Genomic DNA, 19,461 nt, shown 5'->3' on the forward strand with positions numbered 1-19,461 from the left:
CTTGTTGAGATAAGGGAAATGGAAGAGCACCAACCAACCGCAGCCCTTTTTAATTTATTCTGTGGGATTTCTTAGTGGTACACATTATTCCATGTTCTCTGTGTTCATTAACTTCTGTGATCTTTTCCTGCACAAGCTCACACAGCTGGAAAAGTCTGAAATGGAACCATGAACTGATGTAGTTCACCACGAGATGCGACTCTATGCCATTTTGTTTTAATAGGCAAATGGAAATACGGCTAATTACTCAATGTTAGCAGTGACATTGAAAATTCTACTACTACTACTACTACTACTACTACTACTACTACTACTACTACTAATAATAATAATAATAATCTTAATAAAGGAAATAATGGTGGAAATTCTGAAACTGAGGTCAGCAATTTGCAAAATGAAGCAAAAGCGTAATATTTAGCTTTAAACATGGTTAACTGAGCCAGCAGTTATAAAGCCAACGTAGCACTTGGTCTAAACAGATGAGACGAGTTACTTGTGTCTCTACCTACACTCATCTGAAGGTATTTCAACACTGGGAGTGCTCTTTTCCTCCAAAGCCTTAATGAACTGCAACACAGTCTCGGAGAGGTGACTCCTGTTAATGGGATGATAATACATTTTATTGGGAGAAAATTGAACTTCCTGGTGTTGAGAGACTTTAAAAGGAATTACACCCCTCAAGTTTGTGATTAAGAAAATGCTTCATTTAGTTCCTGATGGCCTCTTGTCATGGTGGCACTGTGGAAGCATCCTTGAACAACTGCCCATCTCCTTCCACAGCAACACTCACATGCTGCCTAATTTGCTCTCTTTAAACAGATAGAATGCTGAGACATTAACACATTCTCCAGCAGTGTGATGATAATTTAGGGTTATTGCTTTTTATGGTTGTTACAGTGTTCAAGCCAACCATTTTTCATCAAAATAAGATGGGCCTCGCCATTATTTTATAATTATTGTTACACTTTCTCCCGTTAAAAGGGTCACTTTCCTAACTCAGCAAAGACATATCCCTATTAGACTAATTTGCCTACATGCAAATTTTTTTTGTCATTTTCCCTCATTAACAATTTATCATAGACTGGGGAAAAAAATATATTCATGAAGGCAGGCAAAGGAGCAGCCCGACAGAGCCGAAACTAATATTTTGCAACTCTAATGATTTTTTTTGCATCTCTAATTAGATAGAATAAGGTTGATATGATTAGGTCAGGATGTAGTGTTTTTCATTAAAAATACATTTCAGAAACTGTATTCCAAATGTGCCCTCGCAATTAAATAGTGAGTCTGATGCATTCCTTATTACAGAGCCAATTAATATCAGAGGCAAGGGCATAATTTTAATAACAGTGGGCCACGAGTCCTTCTTAGGTGAGAGAGGCGAGGCATGAGGGGAAAACAAGGCAGGAAGAGAAGCTGCTGCAGTCAGAAACATAAAGAAGGACTGCATTGTCATTAAAAGATATGATATTACAGCAAATCTGATAGGAGGTGACTAATTACAGTGTATTTGTTTGAGTCTAATTTGATAACAGTTGCATGCTTTACTGTGCAGTTCTTCCGAGGTCTTAAAGACAACATTGTCATATCAGCAGATCTAGAGATCTTTTTTTTTTGCAAGAAACGTGAGTAATCCAGAAGCTGAGTGCAGTGTGTAGTGAAGAGTCAGCAGGAACTGAGCAGGTAACCCGACCCTCTGGTAGTGGGGTGACCCAGGAATGTAGACCAGTTTCAGGGACACTGATCTTTAATCTAGACAACAAACTATTAGCTGCAGTTTGAACACAATCCTGACTGAACACCTGAAAGTGAGGAAGACAAATCAGCACAACTAAATGCAAAATGCTAATCACAAAAGGTTTGGACACTTTGTTGTGATGGGAGGTGACTTAGAAGTCAGTACGATGACTGTGGTGCTGTAAATTCCCTCCAGCACTGATGCTGCGGAAGAACAGTCCACCTTAAATAACCAACTCACAAATGGCCCATCATTGTCAAGCTTGTAATTTTCACAAGTCAGACATAAAACCTCATCTAATTTTTACTTTGGCACCAGTTAACTGTGTTGTAGAATTCTCTGAGCCCGTATGATCACTCCAGCAGCTCCAAGGTTTAAACAGGTAAAGATGTCAGCCGTAGCATCTGCGGGTGAGTGAGTCATGATTCCAGCTGCCTGCTCTCTAATTCCACCTCAGAAAGGATAGAATGAATCAGAATTCCCGATCTTTAACCCCAAGTGTTGTGGAGAACAGCTGAGGGGGAGAGCATTAACTTAACCCTAACTCAACTTTTTCATTTTCAAACTGAAGTTCTGGTTTAAGGTGAATTCCTTCCATAATGGGAATAAACAAGTCAACTTTTTGATTATTGCTAAGTGTTAGCAACCTCCACATCATAGCAGAGTTTCAGTAATGAGCTCCATTAATTATGTAAAGGCAGTGATGCAGATGGACTTAAATTAATTGTCTCCTGTCACCCCGTTGATTATTGTACCTGGAAGGGAGGTGTTCATTTCTGTAATACTTAAGCAGGTATGCAAACTGCTTTGTCAGAGTCACCGCCTTGACAGTGAAAAAGGAGAGTGGCACCAAAGCCCTTTTTCTAGTAATTCACCATGAGGGAACTTCCCCACCGGTGGTGACGCTATTGTGATAATTGAAGGAACGAGGGAGAGATTAAAAGACGGGGAGGAAGAGGAATAAGAATGGGTTTGTGCCGCAGCCCCGGAGATGTTTTCGCAACGTTTACGTACCTTTGTCCCTCTGTCTCCGTATGTCGAGGTAATGAATTTGGGAACACCTGAGGTGCTTTGAAACAGCCACATGGTTGGTAACGAGTAAACCTGCTGAGAATGAAACACCACGGATCGGACTGTGAATGATAACTTCTCATCTCTGGGAGGCTGGTTATTAATCATATAAAATATGATCACCATTTTGACCTACAGCAGCAGTTGACGATACCACTTTTTACTGCTCTCAATTACTTTGTTTCAAAAAGAAAACACAGTCTTAATGTTATCTATCTATCTATCTATCTATCTATCTATCTATCTATCTATCTATCTATCTATCTATCTATCTATCTATCTATCTATCTATCTATCTAGCTATCTATCTAGCTATCTAGCTATCTAGCCATCCTGCATCTGTCCATCCACTTGTTTCTGGCTCTTTGCTGTGATTTATTCAACAGTTTGGATTGTACACCTGCCACACCAACCTAACTAAAGTAAAGGAAGAAGAGTGAGGCAGACAGAGGGAGCAGCAGACTGTGACTGGACACACAGGAACTGTCAGTCACCCAACAATAGAACCCTCAGCTCCACAACAGAAACCCACAACAGTAACACAGGAACACCAGCAAGGGAAAAGAGGAGCTGAGTGCATTAGTCGAACAGAGAGGTCGTTTAGAGTCAGAAGGAAGGTCCAGGATCTGTGTGTGTGTGTTTGTGTGTCTGTGTGTGTGTTGTGTGGGGGATGTGTGTCTCAGCAAGAGGTCAGTGTCCTCTGACCCACCATTGACCCCTTCCAAATAAGAAATGTGGTCACCATGCACATGTGTGAAATCATCTTCCTACTGCAAAATGTACTTTGGTACACTGCTGCGGCTGTGCGTGTGCAGTTCTAAGTGTAGGTGCATGCATGCAAACCTCTTGGTGCATGTGCATGTGCATGTCACATTAGAGTGGCTTCTTCAATTACAGCGGATGGGGGTTTATTTAGTGGACAGCGCTGAGGGCCCCGATGGCCCCAGGCGATAGCAGGCAGGCAAGGACAGGAGCAATGCAGCAGCAAGCACAACGTCCAGAGTCAGAGCATTAGGGAGCTCAATATGAGACATGACTGCAAAGGGTACATGCCTGTGTTCCTGAAAAGGTCACGGACTGTGCTGGGCAGTAATGTGTGAAAGCGCTGTGCAGTGGTTTACAAAGAAGAGCAGAGAGAGGAAGATAAATCAAAACACCCACCTATTTGATTCTCACATAATTTGGTGATGTGACTTTTAAAAAAGCAACTTGCCGACCGGAGAGTTTAAAATGATATAATCTGATAGAGGCATTCAAGAAAAAAAAATCTATCTCTGGTCCACTTTTGCCTGTCTGAGTCTCCATTGTAGAGCTGTAGGGAGCTGTGGGAGGCCCAGAAAAGAGCCTTTAGAATGTGGTTGATGCAACGGTTAGGGGTTAAATTCTGGATTATTTTAAAATTCACCGTGTTTCATGCCGACCTTTATCTGGGGCAGCACCAAAAGATTGAGACCAGGCCACTTGACTGTATGAGCTTATCCCAGTTCCTCATTTCCAGCAGTAGAGAAAGAGAGGAAAGAGAAAATGTTCCCGTATGAACTGGTTGGTGTGAATCGTTTAATTACAGGGAGTGTCAGCTGTATTGTTTAATGTGTCCCTCACAATTAATCCAGGCAGAGGATGTCATTATCTCCCCAAGCCTGGGCCTGAGCAGGCTTTACCATCAGAGGAAAAAGAGAGACTGAAAAACAGTCAAAAGAAGGATGCCTTTAGCAGCTGCTAGAGGATCCATGTCGCACAAAAGGATCACACTATGATTCTTGGAGATTACATCAAAACTTTGTGTGCTTCAGATTGTTTCTGACACATTTCGACTTTAACTTCTTCATAATAAAAAGCTTCGCTCATCAGCTGTGAAAACATCCAACTGGAAGAATTTAGATGAATGCCAGGTTTTCACCGCTTTCCATCCTTCCCTTCTTAAAATCTTCAATCAGACCTTTAAACTGGGCTCCACTGCCATCCCATAATATGAAACAGAAGGCAACAAATTGGGCTCCTGAAGAGTACAAAACAGATGAACGCCACAGCACATTCAAAGCAAACATGAGGAGTGCTTATTTTAAGCCCAAAGTCAGTTCCAAACCAACCAAAGCGCCACTGAAAGTTGAGGGGGTGACGAATGCTGCACGTGGAGACCAGCACCAGGTGATGGAAATGGAATTCGAGGCCCATGAAGCACTTCCCACATACGCTGATCCATTTTCTAGAGAAGACGGAGATGAGGCATATGTGGTTTTACAGCTTAAACTTGAGGGATGTGATTCTTTGCGACGCTCTGTTGGTTAGTCACTTCTTTCCTGCACTGTCGCTTCCCTTTCTTTCAAGAAGTTGACCTTGGTCTTTGCCTGCGGCCCAGAGGGGGAGAGGGAGGTCTGGCGATGGCGACAGGTGTCGAGTTTTTTTTTATTTTTTTTATAGGATTATAGCCACATCCTTAAAGAGGGCAGCAAAGTGTATGTATGTGCACAGGGATAGTAACTATGTGAGGGGAATTATGTGCACGTGTGTCCTCCCAGCTCCCCTATTCTGGTTACTCACTTGGAAACTTATCACCTTCAGCCTCCAAGGCCTGATTAGTTTGAAGCCACTCCAAAATCAAATTTCCAGATATCAAAGGCAACCCTCAACTTTGGCATCTGTCTGCAGCATCTTAATATGAATCCCGGTCGCCCCACATTTTTAAAAGTGAACACAACGTAGTAAAATGCATGCGACGTGAGGAAACACATTTTCACGTGGACATACACACAGACTCACCACAGATGCTGGATGCGTTTGGAAAGTACCTGGGTCCGCTCCCTTACGTTTGAAAAACCTGATTAATCATTTGTTGTTTTTGCAATACTTTCATCAGTGTGTCGACTTTAAATGCATTCATGAATTTAATACGTCGAGTCTGATTTCAGGGGTCAATATTGAGGCAGGGAATAAAGTTGCACTTAAGCTTCAAGACGCAAACCATAAAAAAATGACCTGTTTAGGGTGACGAAGTCTAAAATTTGAAGATCTGGGTTGTTTACTGTAGGCTGAGAGACGGCTTTATTTTCTACTAAGGAGATTAGTAACAGTAAATTATGCATATCTTATTTTCTGGATTATCTCGGGCACATACAGATACTATCTTCCTGGTTAATCTCTTTTTAACGTCACTTTATTCTGACTGTTTCTTGTTTACCTTTACTCGAAGTCCAATTCGATGTGTGCTACTTTCTTGAAATAGTGTATTTTTGCACTAAAAATGTGTTCACTCACGTTGGCATATTTATAGACATGATCTTTGCTTCACACACTTTGATGGGATAAAGCTACTCCACCGTAGTGGCTATTTTGTACATATGTTTGGGGTTATGTGTGCACCACTACATGCAAATGGCCTGCCTGTCTCGTCCAGTGGTGCGTTTAACCAGACACAGACCTTTGCTTCAGCCAAATCACGCCCCAATGCAGACAGTGTGCATCCGTGCCATTTTCAAGCTGCTCTAATTATATCCGCCGACCTTCGACATATTGGCCAGATTTATAATAATAGCATATCTATTTCTATCCTAATGGTTGACATTGCTTGGCTTATCCATGCATGTATGTCGTCGGGCTTTTATGCTTTATGATTTGGTCTGTTCAGAGCCATGTGCAGTGTTTTGTAGCCTGCCTTGGCTTTGTGTATATGTGTGCTTATGCGGATGCCTTCAAATCTGTGAATGAGCATGTGCATTTGTGCACAGCAGCCTCTGAGTTGTGCATTTCCACCACAGTCTGTGCGTCTAGTTTTATAAATCATTGCTACAGCATGTGAGTTCAGGGGGCGTATATATGTTGGTGGGCCTGTTCACAAACTGGAGCTGGCACATATGTTTGCATGCCAACACACAATCTGTGGCATGAACCCGGCACTTTGAGAGGAGTCCAGTATTGATAGATAGGGCAGCAGTACCAGAGTAAAGCGACTGACCTCCTATAGTTTAAAGAACCTCTGTGCAGTACAGACTCCTCACCCCTTTTTCTCCTCTGCCTCCTCCCATCTCTGAACCCTCTTGTTCCTTCACTTCTATCCCTCCCCCAATACCCTGCTGCCTAGCCCCATGTGCCCGCAGGCCTCAGAGATGCACGCATGCGTTGCCTCACTGTGTGAAGCTTTGTCTGCTCGTGTGTGTGTGTATGTGTGTAGAGAGTGTTAGCATGGCAGTGAGTGTTGCCGCGCATGTGCCTTATTGTGTGGAGCTGAGGATCTGTGGACAAAAGAAGCAACCATTTGTCTACCTTTATTCTTTAGCAATAATCAAGAAACTCCTGTTCTGTCTGGTCAGCTGTTTTGTGCCTTTTTTTTTATTTTTGAGGTGTTAAAAAATGCATAAAAGGTCTGCAATGAAAAGGACAAGTGATAGAAGACTATAACAACAACAAAGAACAAAAATGTATTTGGCCTTTTAGTATTCCTCTAACTCGAGTAGGGGAACTTTGCTGATACAAAAAAAAATGTGTTTTTCTTCATCACTCAGGAATCAGCCATAAAAAAGTGCATTCTTTGTTCAGACAAGTCATGTGACCAAAGTTTGAGCCAGGTAAGTGAGTGGAAGATGATGTGTGACAGGTGAGATGCAGAAACCCTGTTTTAGTGACTAATGCAAACTTAAGGTCAGTGTTTCTCTGATTCATGTTGAATGAAAGCTGGATCTTTGGAAAAGTATAAATAACAACGAGCCATTGGAGGGGTGCAATAGCTGTCTCATGAAGTCTGAGTCTGCACCTCAACAGGGGTCATTTTGTGAGAAAATGGCAGGGAGACCATGTTGGCCACCCAGCACCAACCTCTGCACCCCCACCCTCTAGGCTTCTTCATCTCCCAGCTGTAGTCGGAACCACAGCCGGGTCTTCCATGTGCGACTGACACATAAATAACCAAGTCTGTCCGCCACCCAGGCAAATTCAAATGCGTCTGTCAAAGTGATGAAGCACCCGCCCGCAGGGAAGCATTGTTTACATTTTCACTCCACTCTTCACAAAAGTGAGATTCTAATTATTTTCCCACTGAAAATTAAAGCCAAGCGGGACAGAACTAGGAACTGCTCACCTCTGTGTTCACAGCAGTAGCAAAAGAAAAACCAGGTCCTCCCGTGTGAGAGGGAAGTGAGGTGATGGTCAAAAGGGGAAAAGGCTTATGTCTTTAAAGAGAATTCATCTGGAGGTGCAGCTTCACAGAGGTACTTCTGAGCACATTACAAATGGGGTTGAGAGAACCTGAACCAACAGGAAGACTCACATTTCCCACATAATAATGGGCCAAAAATGTGCTGCATTATTTTTCATAACCATGGACACAGAAGGGGAAGCGAGCGTGAGAGAACAAGGCGGAGAGGAAGAAGATAATGATTGAATTAGTCCATGGGAACAAGCCAATGAAAGGTAAAATTAGACAGAGGGAATGAAGGGAGACATGACAAAGGTGGCATGTATGCATGGGAGTGATGGCGCCCTAGTCTGGATCCAACGTTATCTAGGAGGAGAGACCTCTTTACCCATCCTTCCTCCTTTCCTCACTCACAAATACTTAGTTACACACATGTAACACAAATGTGAACATAAAGTAGAGGATGAGGTTAATAATATTTAATTCCATTAATCACCTCCCCTAATTTAAATAAACTAAAAAAGAATAGGGGTCACTTCCTCAAGATTAACAAAATGATTCCTTTTAGAATGTGGAGCACTGAATCCTTTTTATTGTTATTGTTTTGTCTCCCAAAAAACTATCATCTCTTACCAGACATTTCCCCCCTTTTTTTATATATGATCGTATTACGTTCAATAGAAGGTAGTGACCTTTTTTTTACATTGCCTGAAATTAAAGCGCTGACACTGAGATACAGAAGATGGGAAAGTGTGTTTTCATGAAGCCCCGTCTGGAGCTGTACTTTCCCCACTTCCTGTGCCCTTGTCCGTCTCTTCAATTCTGTCTGTTCATTTGCGGTAATGTCTACAAATACCGAAATTTATGTCCCCGCTGGAAAACATGGTTTGCTCTTTATAGTCCTCTCTTAAAATAAATAAGGCCCATCTCTCTTGATGCAAGTCAAGGGACTGATGTAGACTCTATCAGATTTCTAAATACAGACCCCAACAATAAATCCTGCCTTGATTGGGTCTGAATTGGGTTAGCCCACTTGAATGCTATCTGCTTAACCCACAGCCGGCCTGCCTGCTGCATGCAGGCATTGAACCTAAATCAATCACTTAGTGCTATCAAATGGAACAATGGTGAGTGGAGAGAGCACTCAAGCTAGGGCTAGAAGCCAGGATACCACCATCACAGAACAAACCAGAACAGAGAATTGTGCAGCAGACAGGCTGCTAAAGCTGCTTCCATTTTGTGTTGTAGCAATGATCCATCCTGAGAACCGTGGTGCGTTGCATGAAATGGCATCACCCTAACCCAAAGAAACAAACACCTTTTTGTGCTTTTGTCTAGTCTTGCTAACTGGATTTCACATTATAATATGCATAGAATGGTAGCATAGCTAACAGTAGGACAAATCCTATGAGCAAGTGGATTTAACCAAGGTGACATTTCTATCAGTATACAAGACTTGACTTATAGAATCTTGGGACATAGCCCATCCATGCTCTAGGTACACGTTCTGGGAATAACAGCGAAGGATGTTCCTATACTCTGTTAGCGACTTTAAATAAGCCGTGGAGAGGGTTTTTTTTTTTTTTCTGCACACAGCTTGTGTTTCATCCAAAAAAATAAAAGCCAGCAAATCAACATACACACACTGTCCACACAGACTGATTGCTGCCTAGCAGAGGTGCTGATTACTTAAGGAATTCGGGTAATCACTTTCCCCTCAATGTGGGCTGAGGCCAAGCTAGAGGCAGGCAGCAGTTGGGCTGATTTCACTAATGAGCCTCTTAATTAGCATTGAGGAGCTGCGTGCTCCTCCGTTCACACGCTGAACACAGACACATTTTCATTATGATGAACTTTGCAGCTCTTTGACATTTTGGCATGGGAGGTTCGGAGATTTTGCAGCGTCTCTCCTTACTAGAGAGGTAATGTGCCTCTTTCCCCTGCCGAGCGTCCGGCCTCATGTTTGACTAAGCATTTATAAATGTAGGCACGAACAAAATGAAAGCCCTTCCGAGTTTGACCCTGCCCTCCTGAACAAATGCATCTGTTTTCAGCTATATTTGAAAGCAACCGTAATTAGAGGTCACCTACAGTAATTAGAAAATCTTCCTTCTTCTTTTCATTGTCTCTGTTCTGGAGCATAAACAGGAAAATATTAGTAGGAGCATTAACTATATTCCATGACTGTAGTACATACAGTAGTACATACATGTTAAAAAATATTATGGTATTATTCTTCTTAAATATGATAGAAATAATGACAATGAGCGTTTATGATGATGTGTGCAGGAATCAGACAGACAGACAAAGTCTTTGCTAGCCAACACTGTCGGCTGTGGTGTCGGCTGTGAGCTTCCATGATCTTCACACATGGATGACTTCGAGTTACATGACCTATAAAACATGTTACACGCTCCGATTGCGCCACGTGTCTAACCCTGACACAACGGGGCATGGCATTGCAGGTGTGCCTGCCTGCAACACACACATACACGCACACACACGCACGTACACACGCATAGACAGTGTCACAAGCAACCCGTAGCCAGAGTAATACACACGTGTGCATGATCACAAACACAACCTGCCTCTTTACCTGCCCCAGCTCAGGTCCCACAGGACTCATCCAGTGGATGAGTGGGTGCGTCGATGGCTGCAGCTTCATGTAATTAAAGGATACAAAATCAATTGATGCAGCATAAACACATATGAATGTCCCTAGAAAAGAACAACACAAAAACATACAACAAATCAAAATCAACAGTTTCATTTATTTTAGTAGAGTTGAAATCCCTTTTAGAAAATGAATGTGCGCTGGACACACAAACAAAGGATCATTTGCTGGTATTTTGTCAAAAAGATGAGATTGTTTTGTGCTGACCCACATCAGGTGGCGGTCCATGACCACGTCTGGACACAAGAGGAGCCCTCGGTGGGCCCTCCAGACCCCGGTGACCACCAGAGAGGTGGAGGACCATTATCAGCAGGAGAGATAAGCACCCGTGTGGCAGTCTACACCCTGTACCTGAGTGGGCTGAAACAGCGATACAGGCAGTTTATTCGACAGCCAGACGGCGCTATCATTGAGGTAGGATGTAAATAAACATGTTATATTGCAGTTAAACCGACAAAAACGAAGGGGAGAATATTCCAACATCGTCCCCTTTAAATGGTTTAAGGAATGATCATGGAGTAAACAGAGAGATAGGCTGGGGGTTGAGAAAACACTTCCCATTTTCTAAGTCTCTCCTCCCTCCCAAGTGAAACGCAGAAAAAAAAGAAACTAATGCCAGAACTGGTTCCTTATTTTGCCTGTAGAGAAATAGGAAGACAACAGTACAGCTTTGTGGTCTGAAAGGGTGAATAACATTTACAGATTTCTATTTTTTCTCCTCGGGTAATTTCTTTTTTTTTCTTTTACCTGCTCTTCAAACACAAAATGACAAGATTTGCCCTGAGAAACCAATCAGGTCCTGTGTCTGGAGCTTCTTCTTACAAGAAAGCCAAGCCAATGGATAAAGAAATACAGACCTAAATAAATAAACAGCACATGACCCCACAACTGTTGCACTAGATATAGATGCGAAAAATTCCATTATGTAGTGGTGTTTGAAACGATTCAAATGAAATGTGGGTTGAAAGACTAAAAGAGTTTGCAACAAATTCTAATTACGTGCTGCTTCTAATCCAAGTGGCTGCCAGACAGGCAGGTCAGAGACAGACTGCTTCCCAGATTGTTGCCTAATTAAAAGTAATGCTTTGTTACAACTGCTGCGCGAGCGAGGACTCGTTCCTTTCCTCAATCATTCTGTCAGTTGCCCGTGAGCAAACCGGGATCATCCCAACAAAATTAATATTTGAAGTTTGAATGTCAGAAGGGTGTGTGTGTGGGGGGGAGATGTACATGCTAACAATTAGCTTTGAGGCTCTCCTTGCCTTCTAATGGTTCTCCATCATAATTTGACTGATGGCGCGCTCATATAAATAAACAGCGCTGTGCATTTTCTTACGGCGTGGCAGCGTCTGTGTAACTGCGTTACACCGTCTGAGGGGATGTTCAGATCTAAAAAGCCAGTCTTACATATACAAATCGTCTACGTCGACACCAATACAGATGCTCACACTCAAAGCTACCTCACTGTGAGAACACTTTCCTTTTAGCTTTTGGGGTGTGTGTGTGTGTGTAGGGGGGTTGATAGAGGCCACCGTAAGTGAAAGATAGGTGTGACTGTCCCTGGGAAGCATATTCACACGCATTATCTTCCCGTTGCTCTTTTTTCTCACACTGGGTCCCATGGGTGTTGCTGTCCATTCCTTCCAACATAACAAGCAGAGACCTCCGAGAGTTGCCGATGGCGTCTTCTTTCACCCGCTGGGAGCGGGGAGCGATAACACCAGGGTATCAATATGCCATTCCCCTTTGCCTCGTAGCTCAGACCCCCACTTTCCATATTCCAGACTAATCCTCCCCTGAATATATGAACTAGTTTTATGAAAAGAGCAAACGCTGTGAATCACCAAAGGGTTCCCGGCACTCGTAGGTCTGATTTGATTTTATCGTCACTCTCTATAATTCCTGCAGTGATATACAAACTGCAATTGGATGCTGTGTACAAACTGGCCTGCTGATCCAAAGTGACAGCTCCTCTGAGAGGGAAGACATCTGCGCAAGAAAATCAAAAGCTAAAATATTGAGAATAAAAAAACAGCAACAAATATTCTGTTTGATGCGGTGACCTCATGAAAAATGTCCTCCCATTATTTGATTTATGACATTGTAAAGTGGCTTTATGGGATTTACCATCCAGGCTTATTACCTTATTCATCGATCGGAACAGAATCCGGCTCTATAGAGATGGTGTTACATTATAAGGGCGTCATTTTTTTTTGTTTAGCATTAATTTGGACCAAGAAATATGAATTTGCTTCACTTCAAACCAAATAGGGAGAAATCTATGTGATGGTTTTATTGGCTGAAAATACAGGGAGTCATAGAGAAGAAGAGAAACTGTAGGTTTCATGAGCTTCAGTTTGCTTGTGAGTGTAGAGAAACAGTGTAATACCGTGACTGCATCCTCTACCTCAATTAGTTAAAAGACTTATCCTGCTACTTAAGAAGTCTGTTTCCATTTACTGAGGAAATATTGACGGATGGCTCATTTCCCTTTAAGAGCTCTCTTTCTCAGGCAGTGTCCTGGACACTGATGCCCGGGGGGACTTGCTCCTCCCTTAGACTAACATGGCCACAGCTTCAGGGGCCAAAAGCTTTGCATAATAGCCTAAAATTTACACCCAAAATTTGTTTAAACGAACACCTTAAAAAGCAGTTCTTAGAAGAAATGCCCTGAGCTATAGACACTGTTAGACTCTGGAACCGAACAGTGAGGTGTGTCCTGTTTGATCTGCAGCAGAGTGAGAGTCATGAGGAACTTAATATTTCTGGTGTTTGTTCAGCCATTATTCATTTGTGTTGACTGAAAGGCCTTTTTTTTCTTGCCTCTTTATGAATTGCCTCGAACGTATGGCGCATAAGTGTGTGTGTGTGTGTGTGTGTGTGTGTGTCGGGGGGGGGGGGCATTCCAAGGGGGTGTGCGGTAAAATATAAAATGATAATGATGTTTTTAGTGACTTGCATATTGAATTCTGTTTAAAGAAAGTTAATATTAATGATCCATCATATGTTTCCATCGAGCCGGTTATTGCCCACGGCAGGTGTCTGAAATATTGACCGTGTTGCAGAAAATCGTCCAGCCGAATCACAACAACACACCAAAAAAGTTGGAGTTATGTTCCCATCAGCGAGCTCCAATAAAAGACATTAAAAGGTAAAGTGAGGTGTTGCTTTGCAAACACTCATGGCCTATAAACAGATGTTCCACAGCTGCCATCTCACAAACTGCACTGCTGACAACAACTGTCGGGGCTGATATTATGCAGGGAGATGCATCTATATAACCGCGGACCTTCACAGAGGGCCTCATAAACACTCTGTCTGGAGAAACAAGATGGCTGATGTAGAAATTAATGCAGGCAAAGTCATTATCTCCCTTCCTAAAACCACAGTGGGTTTATGTCCCCCTGTGCCGTTCCTTTCTCCGGGGCTAGCATTTAACTGTCGATGGACTTCTAAAAAGATAGGACAAACCAACTGTGCTCCTTTTGTCTGCTTTCCTCCATATGGGAGACTGCAGCATATGCACAAACTGGCTCCGCTTCTGTAAAACTTCCATTAAAGATGCACAACTAAGGCTCTGCCAGCTTGAATATTACCTTGCTGTGCAAATTATTTATGGCTCAGAAAAAAACGCTGATGACAAGCATCTCCGGCACGTGGCATAAATAAAAACTGTTAAAGCTATATTTCGATTCACGTGTGCACAAGGGTTACGTTATTCCTAGGTTACATATTTAGGCCTGGATTTAGTCTGGAGATTTTTTAAAAATAATAATCAATAGCCAGATCAAAGTGCTCGTGGCGGAGATGATGAATCCAGAGAAGGGGGCGCTTTTATCATCTTATCATCTTAATATGCCCTCAAAGTCTCCCCTTCCTCATCCTGCCATGACTCAGCCCACCGCCCATGATGCCAATAATGACCTAATTCAGCACGTGGACAATATGAAGGAATTAACCTTTTGAAAAACACCTTGCAGCAACATTAATTGATAAAGCGCATAAATTCTACCCCTACCCCTCTTTTGTAATTACCCCACGCACATTTGCTTGCCGGCGTGGAGCTGAGGACCCACGCTTCATTTGCCATGGGGTCATCGGCAGCCCTCAGAAATATGAATATGATTTAACAGGAAGTGAATGTTCTCTACGCTCTGTGTATGTGTGCGTGTGTGTGTGTGTGTGTGTGTGTGTGTGTGTGTGTGTGTGTGAGGAATGTCCTTGGCTACTTACTGTATGTTGCATGAGGAGATTAATGCCTTCCTGGCAGCCATATCTGCTAAGAAGGAGAACCTCTCCAAAGTACATCCCATGTAATTATCTGGCAAGTTTCTACTAGTTTTGGATTTTAAAAAAACCCAAACACGCACACTGTGGCACATTTTTCTGCTCTTCAATCAAAGTCATGCAGCTCCAGGAGGCTGCCAATTCATTTAATTTAGCACAACTGCTTCCTGCTGCCGTGGAAAGAACACAGAGTGGCGTACATTTATACCAAATAAAGATTTAGATTACAGAATATCCCAATCTGTGTTCTGGCTCACAGTTGGTAGTATTAATCTTTTATAATTATAATTATAATTATAATTATTATTATCATCATCATCATCATTATTATTATTATTATTATTATTATTATTATTATTATTATTATTATTATTATTATTTTATAACTGTACAAAAGTAGGCCAGCACTGCGTTGTGAGCTGTTCCCCCTCTGGGACCAGAGGTAGTGTGTCATATGAAGTCTCAATATCTGTGTCTCCTCCAAGTTCACTCCCAGTAGCAGGACCAAGGCAGAAAAGACTATTTATGACAACATTACTTGCAGGCCTGAAGGAAAATAGCACTTGTGTTAATCTCAGTCACTCTCATCCAGGTTGAACCTGTATTTTGATATGCCTGATACATTCGGCCCCAGGCTGCTCTCAAAACACTGTTTTTTAAGATTTTTAGACATTTACAAAGATTTCTTCATGACTGCTTTACAACATGCACTTTTTATTTTTTCAAGGTCACTGGTGACATTGAAGGAAGTGACAACGCCGTGAGGAAGGCGGCGTCCCCAAGTCAGAGCTCTGCCAGTCAGAGACACGACCAGGAGTGCACCCGGTTACCAACACGGAAAAGACGCTTCAAGAGTGAGTGAGATGCATCCGAGGGCAGGAATGTCCACTGGACACACACACACACACACGTACACACACACACACACACTGTTGCCGAGTGTGTGTGCAGGCTCCCAGAGGAAAGGACACATTCTGCAGAACTTGTCTCATGTCAAACACCTGAGACGTCCAACAGCCACGCCCTTCCTACCTGCTGTTTGCCGAAGTCACACAGTTTCGTCCTATGATTTGTCCCCCCAGGGTGCCATCGTGTGGAGCCAGTAGGAGGAAGTGGGTGCGGCTCCAGTTTTGCATAGCAAGATGAACGATATCAAAGTAAAAGAGGTGAAACTTGTACCATAATGTAATCAGTGAGTCATCTAATCAACTGTCCGTGTCTCCATCGCAGCAGACGTTTGTGTATCACCTGTTCATCTGATAAATAGGAACGTGGACGTCCACAGTGATGATCTGTTTGCAGCCTGCCTGATCACCAGTACTTCTAATTAAATGCAGCTTCTTCGGTGCTGGTTGTCCTGGCGTGGTTGAAAATGAAATGTTTGAAGTCCCTCATCAGAACATGAGTGATAAAATATCAATACTGTCCTCACATTAAGCAGGATAATATTCCAGACAGCTTGATTTGTATTGAATATGTGTCTGCTTCCAACTGCTCGGTGTAATGAAGTGGCTCACAAATCAGGCAATAATAGCTGCCTACTTACACATATTGCTTAATTAAAGGTTGTGGGATGATTAGCATGTATCTCCGAATGGCAATGGGGCTAATGTCACTGACGGTCAGGCTTTAAAAGGTTTTATAGATAACAAACCTATTACACCCCCCCTCTAAAATCAAATCTTGATAACCAGCCATTTTCATTGATGATGATTCTCCTTTATGGGCAGCTATTAGAGATCAAGTTCTGGGTCTTGTGGGGGGTGCAATAGTGGCCATTTGGGCCCATCATTATCAGGAAAAGAGCTTCTTGGGCCTTCCAGTGGCTCCTAACCTCTGTGTTGAAAAGTCTCAGCCCTGCAGGCTCAGCACACATAGACTCATTCTCCCTCAGACACACACACACACACACACACACACACAGACACTCCCACACCCATACACGCACCCAGACACTCAAACACACACCTCTCAAGACACCAACCTTTTTTTTTTCATTTAAATGTTGTCACTGACGTGAGCGACGGTTTATTTCAGTTTTTCCGTGCGCTTGCCGTCGGTCTTTGACGCTGGCCAGAGCTCTCAGAGCTGATTCGCTCCAATTAGACATCACTCCATTAACAGTGACAGTGCTACACCCCCGATTCAATCAGCTCACCAAATGAACATTGAGCAGATGTGCTGCTCTTCGTCTTCCTGATTCTCTCTGTCTTTAGTTCATATTTCCATCCAGCTCTTTCTTACCTCTGCTCTGTCTGTCTGCAGCAACCAGCTGCATCCAGAGCACAAATGTTCTGTTTGGCTATGTTACAGTGGTACAGATGGAAGAGGGCGCAAATATTGGAAAGGTTCAAATATTTGATTGTTAATGACAAACACAGCTTCACTGCAATTTAAATTTCAAATTGATCCCTGGGAGCCATTACTTCTGAGAGAGAGAGAGAAACACGCCGGCAGGTCCCGGCTCCGCACATTTGCTGATTTATGTTAAAAGAAAAGCATTTTTGCAGATCTATCAGAAGGGAGCTGCAACTTTTTGAAGTAGGTGCCTGCCTGTGCGCAGAGCCAGCTGACCTGGGGATGCTTCAGGAAAAAAAATAGAAAACATAAAAAGGAAGAAAAACTACGACTTACTCTATTTTTGTGGCCCTTAGCTTCAGGTACCGGCATAAAGCAGTTTGCATTCAGAAGTGCTGCGATGATCATTACTGTACACATCTAGATGGGCGCCTCTCCGGGCACGGTTGGCGGGCGCCGCTCAGCCTCATTCATTTGAATTAGGTAGCCTGACTAAATGAAAGGAATTCAAATACCCTCCCCAAACAGCAGGCTTTTGTGATTTGTTTAAACGTTTTTCTTTTGATGGAGGACTTTGTTCTCTTTGCATACATGTCTGCATTTGTTATTGACTTCATTTTTGGCTTTTTCTTGTTTGATGTTGAAATTGTAATTATGTCTTCTGCAGAGAGGAAGAGCTGCATTGTAATCCTCCTTTGATCGGAAAAGAGGAACAAAATAAAAGAATGAAAAAAAGGCGGCCTCCGTGATGCTACATTAAAGCCACGGCTGCCGTTAAAGTCGCATATGTACAAAACAATATGCAAAACACCTTTAAAGTCCAGACCCCTGTCAGATTTTTCCAGTTCATACTGTATTCATTTTCACTGACCCGAACATGATTTCCTGGTGCTTAAACACACACAGACACACACGCACACACACACAGTCGGGATGTAACAAGATGTCAACATGGCGCCATATTTCTGCGGCATCTGGATAGATCATGCGCCTCTCTGTACACATATTTATTTATTTTTCCACTTCCTCAGTGGTGTCAGTCAGGCAGATAACCTACTCAAGAAAAGTGGTAGAAAACATGGGGGGGGGGGAGTGAAGGAGAAAATATATGAATATGCAAATCGTGTCACGTTGCACAACCTTGTAATAAGCTAAATATGTTGTCGCTGGCTTTCATTATGCAGAGGTCATTGCTTAATGCCAGGCAGCTGGGCCTGGTTTCTTCAAGCCTCCCACCTCCCAACCACTCCTGTCATCAGTGTTCCAGACGCCGATACGCATTCATTCAAAGAAGCAACCAAATAAATGAATATGTAGCATCAAATTCAATGATGATATTTACTATTGCAAAGCTGCTGTAATAAAGCCTTCGTCTTTTCCTTGACGCAGTCGGCTGTTAGTGGTGCCCAGAGAGAAGATCATTAGATTTCACTCTGCAAACACAAAATTATTACAAGCCAAATGCTACGGCCAGTTTACCTGGTAAAACTGGTAGTTACAGTTGTTTGAAAGCCACGCGCGACCTGACTTTCATTCTGTCTCCAAGATCTTCTCTTAAAATCTGTCTCCCTGACATGGAGCAATGCTGCTAAGCATTAGGTAGAATGGTGCATCTCCTTCTCTCACGTGCTCCTCAAATAATAGCAGGTCTGAATACTAAAAATGTAATGAACTTCACGCTTCATTGCATCTGACGTTGCTTAATTAATGGCTGCGTTTAAAGTACATAGGGCCCCCATAATTGATTTATATGCATGATTTGCACATACAGCTGTTGGTTCCTGTAGGAGGCTCATCATTTAAAAAGTGACAGTTGATGACGGCGGGGCAATATCAGCCTATTCTGCTGGTTGGTCCACCCAGTGGGGAACAAGAGAACAAGTTATATTTTGGAGGGTCTTAGAAAAGCATTTTAAATTTTAACATGGCTCTTTTGTTATCATACTTGGAACTAAAGTCTTGTGTGCAAAAAATAAAAAAGAAATGAGATTTAATTGAGAGCTGACGTTTCCATAGACCGTCTCCCCCGTTTGGACTATGAAATGGTACAACTAGTAAAGAATATACAAATATGTTGTTGTCGGATAAATAGAATAAATAGAAATAATTTCTTTTGCTCAGAGGATTAAGCATCACACAAAGAGTTGCAGAGCAAATCTTCTGCAAGTCTGGATCCAGCCACACTGATAAACATATCAAAGGCAGTAAAAAGAAACAGTTTTGCCGGCCATTTTAAGATGAACTTCCTAAACTGGATTCTGTTCA

General features: G+C 42.6%; 1 long non-coding RNA gene across 1 annotated transcript; it reads left to right on the forward strand.

The window, feature by feature from the left end:
- The first annotated feature begins 10,833 nt into the window (after positions 1-10,833).
- LOC115251259 (uncharacterized) lies at positions 10,834-17,900 on the forward strand. Its single transcript, XR_003889827.1, has 4 exons — positions 10,834-11,025; positions 15,626-15,752; positions 15,981-16,055; positions 16,129-17,900. It is a non-coding gene; the product is annotated as an uncharacterized lncRNA (long non-coding RNA).
- The last annotated feature ends 1,561 nt before the right edge of the window (positions 17,901-19,461 follow it).

The sequence above is a fragment of the Takifugu rubripes genome, chromosome 10 (genome assembly GCF_901000725.2).
Source record: "Takifugu rubripes chromosome 10, fTakRub1.2, whole genome shotgun sequence".
Lineage (NCBI taxonomy): Eukaryota > Metazoa > Chordata > Actinopteri > Tetraodontiformes > Tetraodontidae > Takifugu > Takifugu rubripes.